This window comes from Akebia trifoliata, chromosome 5 (genome assembly GCF_017979445.1).
Source record: "Akebia trifoliata isolate Shusen 1 chromosome 5, ASM1797944v1, whole genome shotgun sequence".
Taxonomy (NCBI): domain Eukaryota; kingdom Viridiplantae; phylum Streptophyta; class Magnoliopsida; order Ranunculales; family Lardizabalaceae; genus Akebia; species Akebia trifoliata.
This window is the reverse complement of record NC_141379.1, coordinates 15,892,507-15,907,445: the sequence shown is the minus strand read 5'-3', so window position 1 is coordinate 15,907,445 and position 14,939 is coordinate 15,892,507.

Below are 14,939 nucleotides of genomic sequence, written 5' to 3'. Positions count from 1 at the left end.
ATGTAGATGATGGTATGCAAGAAGTGAACATGATATATATGTTAGTCAATCAAACATATCAAGAGTTAGGGTACTCTGATCCCTTAACGAAATGTTTAGCTCACTTTGGCTTTGACTTGGACGTAGAAGAGTTCATAAACGAAGTCAATGCTTTGCTTGAATCCATTCCATTCTTAGATTTTATGCGGTGGCATGCAAAAGTTGAAAGTCTTCCTATGTGCACATCGAATCTTGATCATTCCCATGTCGAGCATCCAAAATTAAAACTCAAGTTACTTCCAAAGACCTTGAGATATGCATTTCTTGGTAAGAATCAAACCTTTCCCGTGATCATTTCCTCTCACCTCAATGAAATTCAAGAGGGAAAGTTGTTAGGAGTATTAAGAGAACATCAATAAACTATTGGTTGGAGCATAACTAAAATCAAGGGAATTAGTCCATCTGTGGTGATGCACCATATTCGTTTAGAGGATTTCGCTAAGCCTTCCTTAGAACCTCAGAGACGATTAAATCCTATCATAAAAGAAGTTGTTCGGATGGAAGTGATGAAATTTCTAGATATGGGTATTATCTATCCCATCTTTGACAACCATTAGGTGAGTCCTATACAAGTAGTTCCTAAGAAATCTGGTATCACTGTGGTAGTGAACCGAGACAATGAATTAATCCCCACTCGAGTCCAAAATGGATGGATAGTGTGTATTGATTATAGGAAACTCAACTCAATGACTCTTAAGGATTATTTTCCCTTACCTTTCATTGATCAAATGTTAGAGCGTCTAGCAGGACATTCTTATTATTATTTCTTAGATGGTTATTCCGGGTACAACCAGATACCTATTGCTCCAATCGATCAAGAGAAAACAATTTTCACCTGTCCGTTCGAAACTTTTATGTATCATCGCATGCCTTTTGGATTGTGCAATGCACCCGTTACTTTTTAACGGTCCATGATGAGTATATTTTCTAACATGCTAAAAAATATCTCGAAGTGTTCATGGACTATTTTTTAGTTTTCGGACCAAGTTTTGAGGAATGTCTCCATCACTTGATTTTAGTCCTTGTACGTTGCAAAGAGGTCAATCTAGTCCTCAATTAGGAAAAATGCCATTTCATGGTAACATCGGGGATTGTGCTAGGGCACATTGTTTCTACTAAGAGGATCGAGGTGGATAAGGCGAAGGTAGGTCTAATAAAAAAATTACCACCTCCTAAAACGATCAAAGAAATTAGGTCATTCCTAGGCCATGCGGGTTTCTGTTGTAGATTCATTAAAGATTTCGAAAAAATGTCGAAGGCTTTATGTGAGCTATTAAGAAAGGATGTTCCTTTCAATTTTTCAAAGTCATGTCTCTCTACGTTCAACAAACTCCAATTCGAGTTAACCTAGACACCCATTATTCAACCTCCACACTAGAGCATTCCATTCGAAGTTATGTGCGATGCTTCGAACTATGCACTAGGTACTGTTTTAGTTCAGCAAATCGAAAAAACAACCTCATGCTATCCAATATACTAGTAATACTTTTAACGATGCTTAACTTAACTATTCTACAACAGAGAAGGAAATGCTAGCAGTGGTCTATGCCGTTGAAAAATTCCGCCCTATCTCATAGGATCTAAAGTCGTAATCTACACAGACCACGCAATATTGAAGTACCTTCTATCAAAGAAAGATGTTAAAGCAAGGTTAATCCGTTGAATTCTACTTCTACAAGAGTTTGATCTCGAGATCCGAGACAAAAAGGGGACAAAAAATGTCATAGCTGATCACTTGTCTAAGATAGTAACCAAGCCATCCGAGTAGTCCTTACCCATCTCTGAATCCTTTCACAATGAGCAACTTATACAAATCTCTCAAGCCAACACTCAATGGTATGCGGACATTGTCAACTACCTAGTTACAAGTCAATTTCCAATCGAAATGAATAGTCAAGAGAAACTTCGTCTTTTCTCAAAAATAAAATGGTATTTCTGGGATGAGCCATACTTATTTAAGTATTGTCTCGATCAAATCATTAGACGTTGTATTCCAACCTGTGAGTAAGTTAATATCCTAGAGTTTTGCCATAATCATGCCTGTGGTGGGCACTTCAGTAGTAAGAAGACCGCTATGAAAATCATACAATGCAATTTTTTCTAGCTTAATATTTTTCGTGATGCCCACGAGTTTAGCAAATCTTGTGATAGATGTCAGAGATTAGGAAAAATCCCCAAGAGAAATGAAATACCTCAAAATCCTATCCTGATCATTAAAATTTTTGACGTATGGGGTATAAACTTCATGGGACCCTTTCCTATCTCTCAAGATTACCAATACATCCTAGTTGCCGTTGACTATGTTTCAAAATGGGCATGTAAAACTAACAATCACAAGGTTGTGATAAAATTCATCAAGGAGAAGTTTTTTTCAAAATTTGGTACTCCGCGAGCTATCATAAGTGATGGTGGCTTGCAATTTTGCAACAAGATTTTTGTTGCGTTGATGAAGAAATACCTCATAACGCATAAGGTTGCTACACCTTACCACCCACAAACAAGTGGGCAAGTGGAGATTTCTAATAGGGAAATAAAGACTATCTTAGAAAAAACAGTCAATCCTTCAAGGAAAGATTGATCTTTGAGATTAAGTGATTCACTCTGGGCCTACAGGACCACATTTAAGACACCCATAAGGATGTCTTCCTACCGGTTAGGTTTTGGTAAGGCCTGTCATCTCCTTATAGAACTCGAGCATCGTGCATATTAGGCGATCAAGCGCCTCAACTTTAATTTGGTAAAGATGGTGAGAAGCGAAAGTTACAACTAAACAAGTTAGAAGAGATTAGAAATGATTCGTATGATTGTGCCAAAAGGTACAATGAACGTACCAAATTCTTTCACGATAGACACATTCTCAGGAGGAATTTCATTCCTAATCAAAGAGTTTTGTTGTATGATAACAGACTCCACCTTTTTTCAGGAAAACTTAAGTCTCGATTGACTGGCCAATATATTATCCAAATAATTTACCCCTATGGTACTATTGAAGTCCTTAATCCTAAGGACGGATCCACTTTCAAAGTGAATGGTCAACGTCTCAAACCTTTTCTCGAGTATGTTCCACAAGAGGAAGTTCTTCTCCTCGATGACCCCGTCTATCATAATTAACTAAATTTTGTTTGGCTAAAGACGTTAAACATAACACTTCTGGGAGGCAACCCACGTCCTTCAGGGGGCATTGTGTTAAATATCAACAGGACTGTAGGGTCTTTCTCAGGTGCTATCTAACCCACTTATTTCATTTTGTCAATTTTACATTTGCTGGTATATGTTAAAATATTGAGGACAATATAATGTTTAAGTTTGGTGGTGTATGGGTCGAATTTTCACTTATTATTTTCTTCTTTTATTCCAAAAAATTTGAAAAATATTTAGTTGGAGACTTTGTTGTATTTTGCTCAAAATCTTAGTTCGTATCTTTAACCATTTAGTTAAAAATATTTAATCAGTCTTTCATTAGAACCTATGATCTGGAGTCCCCATTTGTGTTTCTCTTAGGCAAAAGTTAGAACAAAGTTATCTTTTGGTTTATAGTCACTTCTAATAAGGTTACGAAGAGTCTACATTATATTAAGAGAGTTTGTTACCTTCTTTCTACCTAGAGTTCAAGGAAAAATTGGGTTTGATGAACTTTGATTTTCTTGTTCAATTGGTTGGCTGATTAGAAGAAAAATAGAACTGGGTTATATATACCTTGTACAACAACTATTGAATTAGACTGGGTACCTTGAAAAGGACTACCTACGTTTCTTAGAAAAAGAGAGAAGAAGTAATAGAAAAAAAAAGATCTCTAAAAAAAAATCAAAGATCCAAGAGTTTATGTAAAGTTTCAGTAGGGTGAAAGCCATCAAGTATAAAAATGTGAGTATACTGGAATATCACAGATAAATCCCCTTAGAGGTATTAAAATGAATGTCCACATTTATCACTACCCCAAACAGGATGCTAAGTTTAGAATTAAACCCTAAGTTACTCCAACTATTCTTGAGTAATTAGAAGGTTGAAACACATTCAAGGAAATCGAGTCTCTTAAATTTCTGGGTTAGAACCACTGTCGCTCAAAGGTATATTTAAGTCTAAGTTTTATCGTAGAGAAATAAGGGTTGTGACTCTATACCAAGCAGTACTTCCAATTGATTGACAAAACCAAAAAAGACTTGTGTTTTTCAATATAAGTTTTGATTTTGACTTTTTTACTTCAAAGTTATTTTCAATTTTGTGGGTATATTTTCTGCAAACCCTCATGAGTCAAACTCGTCTACTTGGGGTAACCTAGCGATTCAAGGGCTTGCTGCATTCGCTAAATGAGTATCTCGAAACACTGAATTATACGCACATTTTCCAGACCTTTATCTTTATTTTTGTCCCTATTTCTTCGTATTAAGGTAATAATCATGATAAGTCTCGAAACATCATGTTACATGTTAATTAGGCTTAATTATACATAAATAAATTTATTTACTAGATAAATCTAATTACGTGTGTTTCTTGTGCAGAAAATCAACATTTTGTAATCAAAATCTCATGGCAAAAGCATTGGACCTACTTTGGAATGTCTTAATCCTTTGGAATGCCCTAATCCTTAACTCATGTTCTCATCTTTTGTCTTTTTGTGCAAAGAAAAGTGGAGGCTACTTTTAGACTCTTCTACACACATTTTTCTCTATAAATAAAGCTTCAATCTCTAGAGGCTTTTTCCCTCTTTCTTGGATCTCTTATCCAAGACTCCTTTAATCTAAGGCTCTTAGCTTATTATCTTATTTTTTGTATTTTTATCTTTTAGTAATTTTCTTTTTGGCTAAATAGTCTTGTAAGAAGTAGAAGAAGAAGAATTTGTAAGTTTCTCTATGAAATGAAGAAAAGTTCTTTCATCTCTTATCTTCCCTCTCTTGCAATGACATTAGGTTAAGCTCCCCTCCATTGGAGAGTGAAAAAGTCTAGAGCAAGTTCTTGTGTTGTTTCTAATTTCATGCCTTTCTTTTATCTAAAATGTTTATGAGTTCTCTTTAAGATTTTTTGCACCTTTTATTCTTAATATAGATATTTTATGCTTAAATTAAATCAAGATAAAGTTTGCTTAAATTAGATAATTGGTAGTAGGAAGTTTTGAAAGAACTCTACCCCCCCCTTTCTCTTGGGTTCAATCCCCCTACTTGCTCCACAAGTAAGGTAAAAGTAAGATTAATATTAACTTTGCTGGGAAGAATAATGATAGTCTCATTAGTTACCTAAAGCTATACAGCTCCTAACTGGGTAGAAATAGAGCAACTAGCCTTCCAACTCAATTCTATGAAGTCAAATTTAAATCATTCGGAACTCCAGATCGAAGGTGGCGCATAATTTATAAGCAAGGGCACTCTTAAATCACCTTCCTTTCATGAATAAAATAAATCTATCCCCTCAAAAGGCAAGATCTTACTAGATACAAAAGATGACTAAGAAGCGCAATTGGCACAACTTGAAGCGGAATTTCTCCTATTGAGCTCTTGGGCCCTATAGTCAAGTCTAATTGATTTTATTTAATTTGATTGGATGACTAGTGAGTTGATTATCCTAATTAGAGCAAGGAATTGGTAATGACTTCCAATCCTTATCTTATCATGTCATCCCTAGGAGAGGGGTGCTGTTTACTACTTAATTAACTATTCCACGTGTGTGCAAATTAAAAAAATAACACACAAGGACAAGGAGTAACCTACTTGTGTAGAGAGGCGTGGGTGTTTTTCGATTACTTCCCGTTCTAGACGGCGTGAAGACGGGTTGAGTCGACTTAGGCCACCAATTTCAATTTTGGTGTGCGAACCTTAAGAGCCGTGATGGTATTGTCCACCCGTCGTCCTTCCTTAGTCTATTACAATCAAAGCCTTCTTGGATAATTAAAAAAAAATTATAAAGAGTCCTATACAAGAAGTTCTAAAATAGAAAAATAAACCTAACTAAAGAATAAAAGAAATTGAAAGAAAGGCTTTGATTGTAATAGAAATGATAATAAACATAAATGTTAGCAGAAATGATAATAAACGAACTCAAAAACAGAATCTGACTTACCAAAATCTTTCTAATTTTACATGTTATAGTAAAATTTCCTTCTACCCCAAATTGATATATTATAATAGTTAATCAGAGATCGGAGCAGAAAGTTACAATTAGTTTAAGTTTTGCTGTCTAGGGTGAAAAAGAACACGGGAATGATTTTTTTTCAATTTTTAATTTTTTTTTCTTTCTTCTCTCTTAAACCCTAAAAAACACTTGAACTTACAGAAATAAACCAAAAGAAAAATAAAATAATAAAAAAAATAAAAATGAAAGAAATAAATTTTAAATCAAAACTTACCACTACTACCTTTACCTTTCCTCGGCAGCTGCGCCAAAATTTTGATGGTACTATCGTTGTTCTTCCCATCGGTGTTAATTTTAATCATACTTTTACCTTACTTGTGGGACAATTAGGGGATCGAACACAAGAGAAAGGGGGAGTAGACTTAAGCTAAGAGAATAAAATTCAAATTAACTAAAAAGAATTAAAATTACTTTTCTTTATATTTTTAAAATTATAAGAAGATTGAAAGTTGCTAAAAAATGGACTAAAATAAATGAAGTTAAAAGCAAGAAAACTTATGACCTTAAAGCACCATTGGAGGTGGATCTACCTAGAACATGTTGATTAGCAATTTATAGTCTCTAGCATTTTTATAACTCAATCATAAGGGCTTGGTGTTAGCTCTTTAGATCGGAAAGTTTAGCAAATGAAATCAAATGAGAGAATATAAACAAAGTAGAATTCCTTCAAAACTTCCTACTACCAATTATCTAGTTTAAGCATACTTTATCTTGATCTAGTTTAAGCATAAAATATTTATATTAAGAATAAAAGGTGCAAGAAATCTTAAAGAGAACTCATAAATATTTTAGATAAAAGAAAGGCATGAAATTAGAAACAACACAAAAACTTGCTCTAGGCTTTTCCACTCTCTAATGGAGGGGAGCTTAGCCTAATGTCATTGCAAGAGAGGGAAGATAAGAGATGAAATAATTTTTCTTCATTTCATGGAGAAACTTACAAATTCTTCTTCTTCTACCTCTTACAAGACTATTTAACCAAAAAGAAATTAAACTAGAAGATAAAAATACAAAAAATAAGATAATAGGCTAAGAGCCTTAGATTAAAGGAGTCTTGGATAAGAGAACCAAGAGGGAGAAAGAGAGCCTCTAGAGATTGAAGCTCTATTTATAGAGAAAAATGTGTGTAAAAGAGTTTAAAAGTAACCTCCACTTTTCTTTGTACAAAAAGACAAAAGATGAGAACATGAGTTAAGGATTAGGGCATTCCAAAATGAGTCCAAATGCTTTTGCCTTCAGATTTTGATTCCAAAATGTTGATTTTCTACACAAGAAATACACGTAATTAGATTTATCTAGTAAATAAATTTATTTATATATAATTAAGCCTAATTAACATGCAACATGTTGTTTTGAGGCTTATCATGATTATTACCTTAATACGGAGAAATATGGACAAAAATCAAGATAAATGTTCGAAAAATGTGCGTATAATTGAGTGTTTTGAGACACTCATCACCTTCTTCCCCTCTGGAAGCTCCACCAACTCCCATGTTGGTTCTTATGCAAAGACTGCATTTCCTCCTCCATAGCACCCATCCATCTACTTTTCTCTTGGCTATGTAATGCTTCTTGAAAGGTAGTAGGATCCCCACTACTAGTGATAAGTGCATAAGAAACCAAATCTTCAAAACCATACCTGGTGGGTGCCCTAATAATGCGTTTGGGTCTGTCTGTAGCTGTACTGTGATGTTGCTGATCCTCTGAGTTAAAGCTCCCTGCAATTTTAGCATTTTCTACCTATACCTGCACCATGTGCTCATAGTTGCTGTAATTTTCTAGCACTTGTTTCTCTTCTTCTTTAGTATACTGCAACATGGCTTTTTGATCAAAAACCACATCTCTACTAATCACTACCTTGTTTGCCTTTGGATCTCAAAACTTGAAGCATTTCACCCCTTTCTGATACCCCAGAAAAATACACTGTCTAGATTTTGCATCAAGCTTAGACCTCTCCTCATTAAAAATATGTACATACGCTGGACATCCAAACACTCTCAAACGAGAGTAATCTACTACGCTCTTTGTCCATACTTCCTCTGCTACTTTCCATTCTAGTGCTGCCCTAGGTGATCTGTTAATCCAGAAACATGCCATATTTACTACTTCTGCCCAAAAGTTCTTGGCAAGCCCTACATTCAACTTTAGACACCTTGCTTTTTTAGCTATTGTTATGTTCATCCTTTCTGCTACACCGTTCTGTTGTGGTGTCTTGCGTACTGTGAAGTGCCTCTTGATCCCATGCTGCTCACACAATTCCATGAACTTTGAATCTGTGTACTCAATACCATTGTCTGACCTGAGGTATTTGATCTTCTTCCCTTTCTGGTTTTCTACTTCGGCTTTCCACAACTTAAACTTGGCAAACATTTCTGACTTGTGTCGCATGAAGTACACCCAAACTTTTCGTGAGTAATCATCAATGAAAATAACAAAATACATATGACCTCCCCGTAATCCTACCCTTGCTGGCCCCCAAACATCTGTATGAACATAGTCAAGATTCCCTTCTGTCTTGTGTGTGGCTGTCTTGAATTGCACCTTATTTTGTTTTCCAAGAACACAATACCTGTAGAAATCAAGCTTGCATGTTTTGATACCTTTCAATAGGTTTTTCTTATAAAGTTCCATCATCCCACTCTCACCCCTATGTTCTAACCACATATGCCACAAGACGGTGCTATCTGACTCAGATTCTGGAGCTACAACTCCACCTACAACTATGGCACCTAGCAGTTTATAAATATTTCCTGCTAATTTTTACTCCTTCATCACTATCATAACACCTTTACTCACCTTCATTACTCTACTTTAAGACTTGTAACTAAACCATTACAATCTAAAGTACCCAATGAAATCAGATTCTTCCTCAAATCCGATATAAGTCTAACATCACATAATATTCTAACAATAACATCAAACATCTTAATTTTGATATTCCCCATTCCAACACTTTTGCATGAAGCATCGTTACCCATCAGAACAGAATCAGAATTAACTAACCTGCAGGTGTCAAACCAATCTTTATTGGGTGTCATGTGATAAGAGCATGTCAAATCCAGTATCCAAGAATCTGTGAGATGATCTAAACTGGATGAAACAGAAAGCATATCCCCGTCACCGCTCTCTGAGTCTTCTTGCACTACATTCGCAGACTTTGATGAACCCTCTTTATTCTCTGTATCCTCCTTTTTCTCTGGACATTCTCGTTTTATGTGTCCTTTTTCCTACACTTACAATACTATATGTCCTTCCTCTTCCTGGATTTAGATCGAGCTTTATTGTTACGTGATCCGCTCCGGAACTTATTTCTCCCACATTCTTGATTAATCTTCACCATAAGCCCTTCACCTTGTGAATTCTCATCACCGACTTTCTTCCTCAGGTTAAAGCCTAATAGGGCACTTGTGATCTCCTCCAATTTGAGAGTTTCTTTTCCCCACATCAGAGTTGTAACCAAATTTTCGTATGTAGGAGAAGCAGGTAGGGAATTCAGTAACATCAACGCCTTGTCTTCGTCGTCGAACTTCACATCAAATCGCTTCAAATCACTGACGGTCTGACTGAATACGTTGCTATGTTGATTTAGATTTGTGCCCTCTAACATCTGAAGACCATACAGTTTCTGTTTAAGATAAAGCTTGTTCGTCAATGACTTGGATATATACCAACTTTCTAGTTTCGACCAAACTGCTGTCGGTGATTCCTCATCCATGACGTGATACATCACGTCATCAGCCAAACAAAGCCTAATAGTTGCCACAGCCTTCGCTTCCAGTTCTTTTTAATCTATGTCATCCATTCCTTCCAGTTGTTTTCCGTATAACGCTTACACTAGCAGATCATTTACCTTCCTCTACCATAATCTGAAACTACCATATCTATCAAACTTGACTATGTCAAATTTTGCAGAAGAAATCCCAGACATCGTGACTTAAGCTCTGATACCAATTGTTGTGCTACGTGTGGCAATAATGATGAATAATACGAAAGAGAAACTAAAAAGAAATAGAAACAAACACACAGATTTTAACGTGGTTCGACGATGTGCCTACATCCACAAAAATGAGAAACTGAATTTTCACTATATGTCAAATTAGGATTACATCATAAGAATTTATAATAAACCCTAGTCGTACAATAGGTATTAGAAAATTCCAATAATACCCTTGTACCATACCGCGGGGGCGTTGCCCCCGCCCCCCTAACCTACAAAATTCGTCCCTGGTAAACATATTATTTTAGCAAATGCCATCTTTCACTCCATTCCGTTAGGTACGTTATGCATTCCGAGCAGAGCAAAGAACACAAAACTCTCCTCTCCACTCCGACTTCATGACGGCATCTACCTATATTCTTTATATACATGTTCCACTCAATATGAGCCACATATTTCAACAATTTGATATTATCAAATAACATAACCAATGTCTCTAAGGAGACATGGTCAAGTTTCCTATGTCACATCATGAGAATTCTTAAAATGTCGATTTCTCATGTCCTCCAACACAATATGCATGAGAAGAGCTCCATAAGATAAGTGTAAAAGCAAAACAATCATCTAAATCCAATCAATATAAATCACTAAAAAATACTCCATATCCGACCATAACAGAATAATGGAATGACAAAGAAAAAATTATATCACCAATTCCAGATCATTAACCAATCAAATTGTAAGGAATTCAAATGTACACAAAGGCACTGAAAACTCAACCACTCAATAAAAGCAAGTGTTCCTTCTTTTGGCAGAAGTATCACTCGATATCCTCAGACTCCAGAACGACACCACTCCCTCTACTGTGTTCCAAGTTCACTGTTTGTCTTGAGGCATCTATGGCTGCTGCATAGTACTTCACTTTCCTCTCTTAGGTTTCTGTCTTTGGTCCTCATCGTTGAATATTATCTTACTTTGAGGATATATAACCGCATGGGCATAATCTGATTTGTTCTTCCAATGTTTTCGATCCTTCAAACTAGATGAATGGATTAGCTCATTCATATATCCATAACCAAATACCCTCACGCCAAGAAAAAAGTTAAATTGGGTGCAGTTTGATCAACATGGCTGTAGACACCTCAATTTGAACGGGCCATTTCTCGAAAGGGCCCAAAAATACAGATTTTTCAATAAAAATTACCAACGGGCCTTAAGGGCCCAAGTCATTGAAAAGTGACATTTTGACCAAATCGAGGCCCCTAAGACCTCTCAATGGTTTAGGAGGCTCACAAAAAGGACTCGGCCTACCTTACGCTTTCCCAATATTCACCGCTCCGCTTCCAAAATCAAAAACGTCAAATTTTTGATAAAGTTCACCAACGGGCCTAAAAAACCTGATTTGCCAACACGTGGCATTTTGATTAATTCAATAAATTCAAAAATCCAAAAAAATTAATAAATTAAAAAAATGTGAGACTTGGGATGCCTACCTCTTCTCTACTACCACCGCTCCGCCTCCGAATCCGCAAAAATCATAGGCCCACCTAAGGCCCACAAGCCCTCAACAATTTCCTAAATTGATTTCTCACCTTACCCCTAGCCTAAAATCAATCCCACATCACCTAAAATCTAAAACCAACCTATACCCTCAAAATCCATTCCAAAATAACCCTCAACCAATCCCTAAAACCCAAAACCATTTCTAAAACCCAAGCCCAACACTACAAAGCCCACAAATCATTAACCATATCCAATTCATTATCCAACCCACAACCTAACCCATAAACCACAACCCACATCAACCAATCACTCTTTTATCATCAAAAGATGATACATGTCATCACCCTATCTCACTTCCCTCACCCAACTACCTATCCCATTAATTTTATTTAAACCTCATCTACCCACACATGAACCCATCACCTTTTCTCTCAAATCAAACACATCTACCCACACTCCTAACCTATACCTCCCCTAATCTACCCTCATCATTCCCTACAAAACCCACATCTACAACCTAAACCTACACCTATCCTCTCAAGTCAAACACTCAACCTCTCCCATCAACCTATCTCAACCCTTCATTTTCACCCACTTTGACATATGGCATCATCTCCCTCACCCTCCCAAAATATCATCAACCACCTCTTTAAATCTTCCATTCTCTTAAATCAAATACCATTTAATCACAACCACCATCTTAAACTCACCTCACCAAACACTCCACCCAAATGGCTTGGGTAGGATCATCCATTTAACCCTCCTTCCCTAAATACCCTCCAATCTCCTCTAAATTACACACACTTCTCTCTCAAACTCATAACCATTCTATCATTTTTCTTCACTTCACCCCATTATATCCCTAAAATAACTCCTCAACATCTATAAATACCCTCATCCTCTTCCCAAAAATTCCCCCAACTTCTCACTACAAAAATCCTCCCCCCAACTCTCACTACTAACAACCATCACCAATTATCACCAAGTTTACCAACTCTCTCTCACTAATCCTCCACAAGTCTCACTAAAAAAAAAAAAAAACAAAAGAAATCCCTACTCTCTCTAATCACCTCTTCCCATTCTCATACTCTCATATTCTACTAAGAACTCAAGAAGACTCAAAGAAGGAGAAGGAAGAAAAGAAAAGAAAAGAAAAGAAAATTTTGAAGCTTCAAGGTGGGTTCAAGGCAATCCCCCCCTCTCTCTCTCTACCTTCTCCTCCTCCCTCTTCTATTATCCCCCCTCCTCTTCATTTATTTTAAATGGATTAAGATGAGTGGATCTCAAGGCAAATGATCCATTAGGATCATCTCTTTCAATGAGATGATCCTATGATCGAGCCAAAAATAAATCCTTACTTAGGGTACACATTATCAACACGTGGCACTTCATTTTTATTCTTGTATTTTTGACTAAAATGACTAAATTGAGTTGAGGTTACCACTATTTAGTGGGGAGAAAAGGGTGCCTAACACCTTCCCTTTTCTCCAACCGAGCCGCTTACCCCGAATCTCAAGGTTCGATTAGTTCTTATCCACCGAGAGTCACTAAACGCCAAAAATGTCACCTTTTTCAAAAAATGCACATCGGGTGACCATTCACACCCACTTACAATATGAATGGTGGCGACTCCTAACCTTAGTAGATGTGGTCATCGTAATGAAGAAATCACGTGTCTACAATGGCAGAACAACATTAATTTTGATTCAACGTGTAAATCATAAACTCATAATGATATTAATTCTTTACATTATCGAAAATAAAAATTATCTAAAAGCATGACATAACGCACATATCGAGTCTGGAAATTCCAAAAACTAGCAATTATAAACATGTTTATATTATAGAATCGGTTAATTACCAAAGCCCTAACATGATAATTAATCCAAGACAATCAAACCAATTGCCAAAATCATAATCAATAAACATGGTTATGCTAGTCATGTACAAAACAACTCTAAATTATGATATCAACTATAAGAAATTGCACAAAATCATGAATTATCGAAACAGATAGGATTCTAAAATGAATAACGTTATCAAAACAAATTTTATTACATACCTTGATCCATCTTCTGTGATTGAAATCCAAGCCCAAAAACCCGATAAGGTAAATGCAAAGAAAGAATAGAACTATCGATAATATGGATGAGTCTTCACATGTTCCTAACCCTATGTGTGTCCAAAATAAAATGTCCTCAACTATATGTATAACATCTATCACCACCCAACTATACAACCAACAGTGTCAAATAAACCATATCAACTAAAAGAAAGAAAACGTTAAGGTCATGAAGCAACACAAACTTAAAACCTCTTATCCTCCAAAGGCAAGGAACTTTAAGTTTCAACGATGCTAATTTCTCAGCAACTCATTTGAAAAACATGTATATCAAAACATTACACAATAATATCTTATACCTCCAGAAGCTAATGATATTTAGGGGTATTTCTTTGCCCCGGACCAGAGTTTGAGCTATAGATCATCAGGACAATCATCTTGTTGAAGGTCTTTCACTGACATTGGAGGGATACTACTTTTGGTTGGACCTACAATCACCATAGCGCTTCATTTAATAAAGACATTTTAGAATGAATCCCAAACAATCAGTTGTTAAAACCAAACCTTTCAAACTCACTTGGGAAAAAATAGAGTGCAATATCATGCACATCAGGAGAATCCATGCGGAAGATATCTGGCCACACATCACTACGGCGCTGCATCTCAAACTGTAATATCCCGGGTAATTGCTTTGAGAAGTTATAAGCTTTACGAGAAAGCTTTCCTGGAGGATGGGCATGAAACCCATCATATAATTCACCAACAGAACCCTCACCAGAAATATAAAAACTTCCCCTATAGAAAGCAAGGCTACAATTAACAATATATCATAAAAAAAATTTGGAACACAATTGGCTTATAAATATATGAAACTTCGACGCATTCTTCAGTTAAATAGATGATCATCAAAGGATAGATTACTTAGTTCCATACAACATTTATTGTAGGATAATTTGGAAGTACTTCCACAAATTTAGAAGAAATCATAGAATATAAGGTTTCATTTTCTTTGGGAGGAACATTAGCATCAACAGGTCCGTCCTCACAAACACACTCATTAGGCCCTATAGAAGTTTCATTGCCTAAACAAATCCTAGAAAAGCAAGATTCATAAGCTAAAGCTTTCTTTATAGACAAAATATGGAGAAAGACAAACCTCGTATAACTAAAGGTCATGGAACTATACCTGCAGATTTTTCGATTACCCAACAAGTCTAGCTCATCATACCTCTATGAAGTTATACCACGTTCCATGGGTACAATGCAAGTTGAAAG